Source organism: Oryctolagus cuniculus, chromosome 3 (assembly GCF_964237555.1).
Source record: "Oryctolagus cuniculus chromosome 3, mOryCun1.1, whole genome shotgun sequence".
NCBI lineage: Eukaryota > Metazoa > Chordata > Mammalia > Lagomorpha > Leporidae > Oryctolagus > Oryctolagus cuniculus.
The window spans coordinates 147,807,802-147,817,790 of NC_091434.1; the positions used below are offsets into that span (position 1 = coordinate 147,807,802).

General features: G+C 40.6%; 1 long non-coding RNA gene across 2 annotated transcripts in view; it reads left to right on the forward strand.

Annotated features, from left to right (window-relative positions):
- LOC103348678 (uncharacterized) overlaps positions 1–5,576 on the forward strand; it is a 62,920-nt gene extending 57,344 nt beyond the window's left edge. For both annotated transcript variants that reach the window (XR_516982.4, XR_011387415.1), the window contains 2 exons: positions 517–3,574; positions 5,344–5,576. This is a non-coding gene — a long non-coding RNA (uncharacterized lncRNA). The remainder of the gene's footprint in view (positions 1–516; positions 3,575–5,343) is intronic.
- The last annotated feature ends 4,413 nt before the right edge of the window (positions 5,577–9,989 follow it).

The window sequence follows — 9,989 nt, forward strand, 5'->3', positions numbered from 1 at the left end:
TTGCTTTTGGATAATATACCATCTGTTTATACTGAAGAATGTTACAATGAATAGCTATATGAAACATGCTATTGTATTTATTATAAGCAAATTCATTGTTCCCACATCACACATTGACCTTCCCAAGAGGACCCATGGGAGAAATCTTGTGTAGATCTCAATACCAAGAAGACTAACAGCCCTATTTGTCCTTGGTAATGGATATACTCTTTTTATGCCCCTATGACTTTGGCAATTTTAAATCTCTCATTTTAATGGAAGAAATTCAACCAAGATTTGTGGCTCATCTCTGTTGCCTATGATTTTATCTTATTTTTTTCCAATTTATAATCTCATTTTAATCTTTTTTGTCTCTACTGAAAAACTGTCTTCAATTCTGTTTTAGAAGGATTTATGATAAAAATACCTAATCACAATTTGTTTGAATGACTCATAATTACCATGTATAAGACAGATTATTGTGTAAACTCTTGCCTGTACCCAAACATGAAAAATATCTTTCTCATCCATTTGCAGGAATGTTTGGAGTCATGGTGATCCAGGATGATGTCATACTGTAAGTATCTGGGGTCTGCCTACTCGGGGTCCAAAGTGGGAATTTAATCCAGTGGATCTGGAAAAGATGATGAGATATAAGCAGATGGAACTAAGGGACCAAAGCCTAGGGAGAGTGATTTGGTCTGGAGATGCATGGTGAAGATGGTAGAGTTTACACAAAAGGTGGCAGTGCTAGCAGGCAGCATGAGGTTCCTAGGGAGTGCCTAGGGATACAGGTAAGCAAAAGACCCTGGGATTGACCCCATAAGCCTGGAAAACCTCCCTGAGAAGAGAAAAGAGGCTGAAAAGAATGTGAAGATAAGGCATGTGAGAAAACCAGGGTAGAAACCAGGCTTCTAGAGGCGAATGTTCATAGTATCAGAAAAACAAAAAAGCATATATTTATCAATGGCTATAAAAGGAATCTTGAATGTAAGTCTGACAATAAGAGGGAGCAGCCTCTAGATGACAAGGTGTGGGGAGGGAACAGGTAATGTCTGATCTAGTCAATGCCAGTGTAAAATGGGGTTGAAATTAGACTGAACACAGAGGGGGAAGCAGAGTCAGAGGAAGATTCTCTCTCTCTCTCCCTCTCCTTTCACCAATGGCAGGGAGAAATACTGATTAAACAAATAAGCTTTACTGGAGAAACAAGATTCTGAAGTTTGGAATGAGAGTGAAAAGGTAGAAAATGGCCAGAGAGTCCAGGAAGATGAGATATTTTTTCCAACAATTTATTTATTTGAAAGGAAGAGGCAGAGAGAGAAAGAGGGAGAGAGAGAGAGAGATCAATCTTCTATCTTTTGATTTTCTCCCTAAATATCCACAATGGTGAGATCTGTACTAAGCCAAAACCAGGAACCTGGAATTCCATACAGGTCTCTCACATGGGTAAAAGGGGCCCAAATGTTAGGGTACCATCCTCTGCTGCTTTCCCAGGCACATTAGCAGGGAGCTGGATAGGAAGTGAGGCAGCCAGGATTCTAACTCGCACTCTGGTATGGGATTCCAGTGTTGAAGGCAGCAGCTTAACTCTCTGTGCCACATACCAGTCCCAGAAGATCAGTTCTTGAAGAGGAGGTGTTGTACCCTCTGCACTAATACCTGAGGGGGCCAGCACTGTGGTGTAGTGGGCTAAGCCTCTGCCTGTGGTGCTGTCATCCTACATGGTCACCAGTTCGAGTACTGGCAGCTCCCTCTTCCAATCCAGCTATCCACTATGGCCTGGGAAAGCAATGGAAAATTTCTCAAGTGCTTGAGCCTCTGCACCTGTTTGAGAGACGTGGAAGAAGCTCCTGACTCCTGGCTTCAGATCAGCTCAGATCAGCTCCCGCCATTGCAGCCATTTGGGGAATGAACCAATGGATGAAAGACCTCTCTCTGTGTCTCTCCCTTTCTTTGTCTGCAACTCTACCTCTCAAATAAATAAATAAAATCTTTAATAAAATAATACATGAGAAGGGATAGAGGGAGAGAGAGAAATAATCTAGTATGGATAGCATGGAATGTACAAGTGGTAGCCTAATATGTTCAGGAAAGAAGTAATGGAAAGATTTTACATAATCTGCATAAAAAATGGAGGGGCGGGGGTTAGTTTTGATATGACCAGTCAGTAGGGAGTGAGAGGAATCAATATAGGAGTAACCAAGAACAAAAACAGCACAAACCAACACACATACACACAAAGTGGGGAAAAGAGAAGTCAGTTCAATAGTTCCAGAAGCTTCCAGGACCACTGACTATGTTTAGACCATTTCTTGGCACAGAATCAGAGAATTTTGTTCCCTCTTCCTTGGGGAACTCCCACTTAATGAGAGAACAGCTGCATGGACTAACTGAAAGGAAATGAAAGTAAAATATTAGCATAATAACATGATGATTTTCAACAATGTTTATTGTAGGATAAGGGCAACTTGAATTGGGGGCTGTGAAGATTCAAGTTTCTAATGACCACATGGAATTGCTTAGGTGGAAAATCATCGAAAAAGACAAAATGTACTGAGGCATCCCCAAAGCTTTGAGCCAAAAGGAAGTGGGAGACCTGACCCTGCTCACATGATATCAGAAAGTTTTGATCTTTGCAGATGTATATATCTTCCCCAGCATGTGCTAAGGCACCAGACTCTACATCCTGGCATGTATGTGTTGAGATCTACAGTTTTCATTAAAGTGGAATATTCCCACCCCATGCATAATCGTCAGCCTCTTCCTCTCCCAGGAATTGTTCTGTTCTTGTCCCTTTCCTCCCTCTCTTACTGACAAGTGGTACTTGATGGGTCATCCTTAGTTATCCAATCCCTTACAAGACAGTTTGCTTCCCTGACTGCACCAACAGAAATTCTTGGCAAGCAACTGATAGAATCTCCATTTATAGTCTTTGCCATTAAGACCTATTTGAAATCTGCAAGATTTCAAGCACATGTTTTCAAGCACATTTGGATTGGGGTTTTCTGGGATGCAGCTCTAAACAAGCCTGATAAATTCTCTTGTTTCTTAATTTCTCTCTCAGTTTCTCTTAAGTGTCTACACAAGGGTAGCATTGCTCTTGGTGGAACATGATAACCAGTCAAGGAAGAGAGGTACAGGATTAAGGGCAAGCACTGCTCCTATATGTAGAAAGTGTCCAACGGAGAAGTCACACCTCCAAGGGACCATCAAGATAGAGATCTTTTAAGTGTTAGGAGGCACTGAGGGTAAGCCCTGCTGGTGGCTGGCTGAGGTACTGTGAGAGGAAATGTATGAGCTAGAAGAGTTGTGAAGATGTAATAAAGGCTTGCACGTGTCATAATGTGAACTCAACAAATGGGAGGTATATCAGCTTGGAGAGGGGTTGGCTCCCCACAAATCTGAGAGAGACTAGGGCATGGAAGGTGCCATTCACCCATGAATGTCTCTAGATGCGGTAGTTCTGATTCTAATACCGGCATTGACATCAGTTCATCTTCTTGAGATACACTATTGTTTCAGAGCTACCTTGCCATGAAGATTCATTATCTTGTCTTAGCTCTTCTGTTCTTTGGCTTGCTGTCTATTGCAGGTAAGGATTTTTTTTACTAACAGGGAGGGATTGAAGCAAATGAGAAGATTTAGATTATAGGAGCCACACAGAAAACTGTGGACAAGGTTTCTTAGTAGATGCTCAATGAACATTTGTTGGGTGAGTTTGTTGAGTAAATGAATTTGCTTTACAAATGACTTGTTGAGAATATAATCGAATATGGAGAATTTCAGGATTCTCTTTTTATTCTACACAAAATTTCTCATCTCAGCTATAGGGTAGAATCTCAGATTTTTCCAAGAAAGGGAACTTGAAGATGATCTTCTCTGTTCCCTCATTTTACAAGTAATGATTTTGAGAGCTTGAGTCCAGATCTTCTAAACTTCAGTGTATCATGCAAATATTATTTCTACTCTCAAGTTTCTCTGTCTAGCATAAGTAAGGTGCAAATAGTATCTACTTCATTGAATTTTATGGAGAACCTTAAATGTTTTAATTCATGTAAAGGGTTTTTTTTTTAAAGTACCTAACAAACTAAGTGCTCAAGAAATATTAACTCTTATAATTAACATTATTACTAATTTACTTTCTTAGTTTATTCCCTGGAGTGATTGCGCTTTTCGGTTCGGAATATCCTCAAGCAGAATGGGCCTGGGGAAACAAAACCCAACACGCTATGAAGTTCCAGGACTTTATCATTAAAACGTCAGATGACTGTCAAATAACAATGAAACTAAATAAGCTTAATAAAAGAAAAAAACCTAAAACTTCAGGTGCCCATGAAGTGACAGGGCCTGATAAGATTAACAACAGATAAGAAGGGATGAGGGAGAGCGATGATGCCGGGAAAATGATAACCTTGCTGTTATTGAAGGGAGGAGAGGGAGGAGTCAATGGTGGCACGGGAGGGGTTAGGCTGAGTGATTTAGAAAGTTGTGGTGCTGTGAATAGAAAAGTGAAGCCAAAGAAAAGAAGCAGATTTGAAAGGGAAGCCACTGAGAGCTTTAGAAGGGTGCTTCAAAGGGGCAGACATCCAAGTGGAAATAATCTGGTGGAGATTTGAGAGTAGGAGAAAGCTGTGGCTGGAGACCCACTGAAGGACCTTCTAATGAAGTGTGACAATTGAAGCTTTGTGAGCAGACTACAAATCTGGCCACTGTCCCTCTCTCCTTCCTCTTCGTCTTTGGTATGTTACATTCTGGGCACTGTGTGCTGGTATAGCACCATTATCTTTTCTCCCTCTCTATTCCTTCTTCCCTTTATCTTCTTACTCTTTCTCTATTTTGTTTCTTATTCTTGGACATATAAGGAAGCTTATACATTGCACATAAGGCTTTTATTTTTTTTTTAAAAAAAGCTAACAGTAAAGGAATTCAGGGCTAGGAAAAAATCAGTTTAGAGAACAGTAATCTGGAATCTACCACAATGGCTCCTGGGTGAGGTGGCTGAGAGTGGGGCGGAGGAGGTACTTGACATGGAGCGGTGCGAGTGACTGCCTGAGAAACTGCACTTGAACTTTGTGTACCTGTGGCCCTTATCTGCCTGCAATGGCAGGACATCCTGCATTGACCTTTCTCCTAGAATTGTCCACAATGCTAGACTTACTCAGTCCAAAGGGAGGTCAATTAGTCTTCTACACCAAGTCAGGTGTACTTGCAGTCTCTTCTAAATGTAATTTAAAGCCTGATCAAATGGGACCTTCCCACCAATATTTCGCCACCAAGCTTTATGTTTGAAATTCTGACTAGGACCTTGTGAATATACTCACAAATAAATGTATTTTTTTGTTTACATGTCTTTATTTTTAGGAACTGTAGATGCTCATGAAGTCACTAGTGTCCCGGAGTGCAAAAACCAAACATTGTGTATTTATCGAAATGAAACCGGACACTGTTCTGACTCGAAGGAGGTCGAAGTTTGTGTCTTGCATCTTAGAAAAAAAACAAACCAACAAACCTTAAAGAAATAGAAAATTAGGAAGACAGGATGACCAACTCCTTTGTCTTATTAATAAAATAAAATCTTCCTTCTCCTCTCTCTACTTCTCTAGTGGTACATTTATTCATTAACCAACAGTTCAGGCTTTTGATGCTCAGAATCAATCGCCATGAGAATGAACACACCTTCCTTAGGGCAGAGAACTGCAGATTTGAGAAACCTAAAGAAGACTCACTCTGCATGGGGAGTAGGGGTGAATTTTGGGGAGTGTGATGTAGGGGAGAGGAGGATCTGGGGGAAACTGTATCCTATAGGGATGGAAACAAAAGCAGATGGAAACAGAGGTGATTTCTCTGTAAACCACCAGCAGTCTTGCCTCTTACTTTGTACTTTTGGTTTAAATCCTTGGTTACAATATGTTCATGTTTGCCTCACAATTTGTGATTCTTTTCCCTGACTTCACAATAAATACCCTCCTACTCCCCAGACCAGACCTGGTAAAGAAGGAGTGGGATTCTTGGGGCCTGGACTCCTGTCCATTGTCCAGTGCCTGTGATGGGCATAACACTGGCAGCCTAGTGCTTTCTCCTCCAAGGCTTCCCAGGCATCTACCCCAGTTCCCTCTGAAACTGCTCACCTGGAATTTTAGTACAATTTGTGATTGAACAACTCTAATTTAAGTAGAAAAGACTGTGAATATGTGCAGAAGTACCCGCATTTTTAAATTGGAAGTTTTATTGCTAGCAGGTGAATTTCAGACTATGTGTGACTACAGGGTACAAGGTCAGGCAAATAATGGGTCCATCAGTCAGGATTCTGGAGGGTAACCATGAGACACTGGAGGAAGTCCACCAGGTTGGTCAGGGTGGCAGGGCTGTGGCAAAAATCTCGGACTGGGGAAGCACCCAGATAAGAGCAAGGCAGGGAACGCTAGTAGGTTGGCTGTAACAAATGCCTCCACCTGAAAGCAGGCACATGGGCTGGGAGAGGCCCTGGCACCCCTGTGAGGGAGACACACAGAAGGCCAAAAGTCCTGGTTTGTCTTTTGAAGGAAGGTGCAGCAGTGAGGCTTAGCAACGTTGGCACAGATGTGCTCAGAGAGTTCACTGATATTAAGAATTCAGTGTGGCAGCTGAGGCCTTGCCTTTGGCTTGCCGCCCCTTCCCTAGGTCCTGCCCTGTGCAGGTGGGCTGCACCTGGCTCCTCTATGATGCTGACGAAGGCGAGGAAGCAGCAGGAAGAGGATGAGGCAGTGCTGCTCCCACTCCTACTGTGACTGTCTCACCCCAGCCAAAAGACTTTCCTCATTCCAAGGCCCAAACCCAAGGAAGCAGAGGTTCTGGTCAAGCAGGTCACGGGCTGTAGGCTGTGGACACAGTGAAGGTGGGCCCGGTGCAGCCAAACTGCCATGCAGCGTCTCCAAGTCTTCTGGATGAAGGTGAGCTGCACAGGGACACCCAGTGCCCCGCTGGCTGGAAAGGCCGTTCTGGGGTCCCCAAAGCCCTCCCTTACTTGGACTATAGCACAGCCCAGTCCCTGTTCCCAATGTCCCATGTGCTTTGAGTTTATTCAAACATGTAAAACATACCATTCCAGCTTCTCGAGGCTGTCGTTGTGTCATTTCCTATTTCTATACCTGATGCCCCTTCGTACAGCCCTCAGGACTGCTTAGACCCAGTTTCCAATCCAAAATCTCCCATCAGACAAATGAGAGTGATTCTTTGGCTTGTCTATTTGTGGAAGGGGCGAGGGGAGAGGCCTGTGTTTGAGATGCAGTCTCACATGTTTACTGGGGTGTGTTTCCAAACAGAAAATTCAGTAAGAACCAGAGCCATGCTACAACAATCAGGCCAGGTACGGATCCCAATATTTTCAGTGCCTAACCAATTGCGCATGTAAGGTAGCTACTACTAGGATCACCTGAGTACAGGTGAAGAAACTGAGGCACCTGAGAGGTTAAATAACTTTCTTGGGATCATGCAAAAGGGTGAGGTTGGGATTTATAACCCAAACAATCCATCTCTAGAGTCCAGGCCCTTACCTACTCTTCCAAGAATAACAACTTGAAACAAATGTTTATAAATTGAAGCAAATTAATTTTGTTGAATATTTCCTTTGCAGTGCAGAAATTAAATAGTTTGATGTAATCCCATTTGTCAATCTTGGGTTTTATTGTCTGTGCTTCTGGGATCTTTTTCTTTTTTTTTATGGTCTGTAATTTATTTTTTTTAAACTTTTATTTAGTAAATATAAATTTCCAAAGTACAGTTTATGGATTACAATGGCTTTTCTCCCCCATAACTTCCCTCCCACTCACAACCCTCCCATCTCCCGCTGTGCCAGTATCGGGCTTTTTTTTTATTATAACTGCTTGTAGTATGTCTTAAAATCTGGCATTGTGATGCCTCTGGCTTTGTTTTTGCTATTTAAGATTGCTTTAGCTATTCTGGGTCTCTTGTGTTTTCATATGAATCTTAGAATAATTTTTTCTAGATCTGAGAAGAATATCCTTGGTATTTTGATGTGATCACATTGGATCTGTAAATTGTTTTTGGTAGTATGGACTTTTTGATGATATTGATTTTTTTTCCAATCTATGAACATGGAAGATTTTTCTAATTTTTTTGTGTCTCCTTCTATTTGTTTGCTAATGTTTTGTAATTTTCATTGTAAACATCTTTCATACCCTTGGTTAAATTTATTCCAAGGTATTTAAAATTTTTTGTAGCTATTATGAATGGGAATAATTTTACAAGCTCTTTCTCAGTCATGCCATTATTTGCATATAGAAAGGTTATTGATTTTTTTTCAACTTTTATTTAATAAATATACATTTCCAAACTAAAACTTTCAAATTATAGCAGCTTTCCCCCCATAACCTCCCTCCCACCTGCAACCATCCCATCTCCCACTCCCGCTCCCATCCCATTCTTCATCATTATTCATTTTCAATTATATACAGAAGATCAACTTAGTATATACTAAGTAAAGATTTCAACAGACTGCACCCACAAAGACACACAAAGCATAGAGTACTGTTTAGGTAGTAGTTTTACCGTTAATTTGCATAGTACAACACATTAAGGACAGAGGTCCTACATGGGGAGCAGGTGCACAGTGACTCCTGTTGTTGATTTAACAATTGACACTCTTGTACTGCCTTCTTTGATGGCTCGTTCTTTCTGCTGTGATCTCACAGAGATCTTTCATTTAGGTCATTTTTTTTTTGCCAGAGTGTCTTGGCTTTCCATGCCTGAGAAACTCTCATGGGCTTTTTAGCCAGATCCAAATGCCTTAAGGGATGGTTCTGAGGTCAGAGTGCTGTTTAGGGCATTTGCCATTCTATGAGTCTGCTGTGTATCCTACTTCCCATATAGGATCATTCTCTCCTTTTTAATTCTGGTTATTGATTTTTTTGTGTTGATTATATATCCTGCCACTTTGTCAAACTCTTAAGAGATTCAATAGTGTCTTAGTGGAGTCTTTTGTTTCCCCTATATATAGGCCCCTTTCATCTGTAAACAAGGATAATTTCACTTTCTCCTTTTCAATTTGTATTCCTTTGATTTCTTTTTCTTGCCTAATGGTTCTAACTATACTTTCCAGAACTATAGTAAATAGCAGTGGTGAAAGAGGACATACTTATCTGGTTCCAGATCTTAGTGGAAATGTTTCCAACATTTCCCCCTTAAGTACTGTGCTGTCTGTGGGTTTCTCATATATTATCTTGATTGTGTTGAGGAATGTTCCTTCTGTACCCAATTTGCTTAAGGTCTTTAACAGGAAATGATAGATATTTATCCTGCATATTTTGAGATAATCATATTGTTTTTGTTCTTTAATTTATTAATATTATGTATCACATTTATTGATTTGTATATGTTGAATCATCCCTGTATATCAAGGACTATTCCCACGTGGTCCAAGTGAATGATCTTTCTAATGTGTTGTTGGATGTGTTAGTATTTTGCTAAGAAGTTTTACATCTATGTTATCAGGGATATTTGACTATATTTCTCTTTCTTTGTTGTATCTTTTTCTGGTTTTGGAATTAATGTGATTCTGGCTCATAGAAGGAGTTTGGGAGGATTCCAAACCTTTTTGTTTTGAATATTTTAAGCAGAATTGGAATTGGTTCTTGTTTAAAAGTTTGGTAGAATTCAGCTGTGAAGCCATCTGGCCATGAGCTTTTCTTTGTTAGGAGGGTCTTCGTTACTAATTTAATCTCTATCTTGGTTATTGGTTTATTTAGGTTTTGTATGTCTTCTTGACTCAATTTTGGTAGATTGTATATGTCCAGAAATCTAGAATGGGAAAAAATATTTGCAAACTATGCAAGTGATAAAGGATTAATATCCAAGATCTATAAAGAGCTCAAGAATTCAACAACAGTGAAACAAACTACTCACTTAAGAAATGGGCAAAGTACCTGAACAGGCATTTTTCAAAGGATGAAATACAAATGGCTAACAGGCACATGAAAAAATGCTCAGGATCACTAGCCATCAGGGAACTG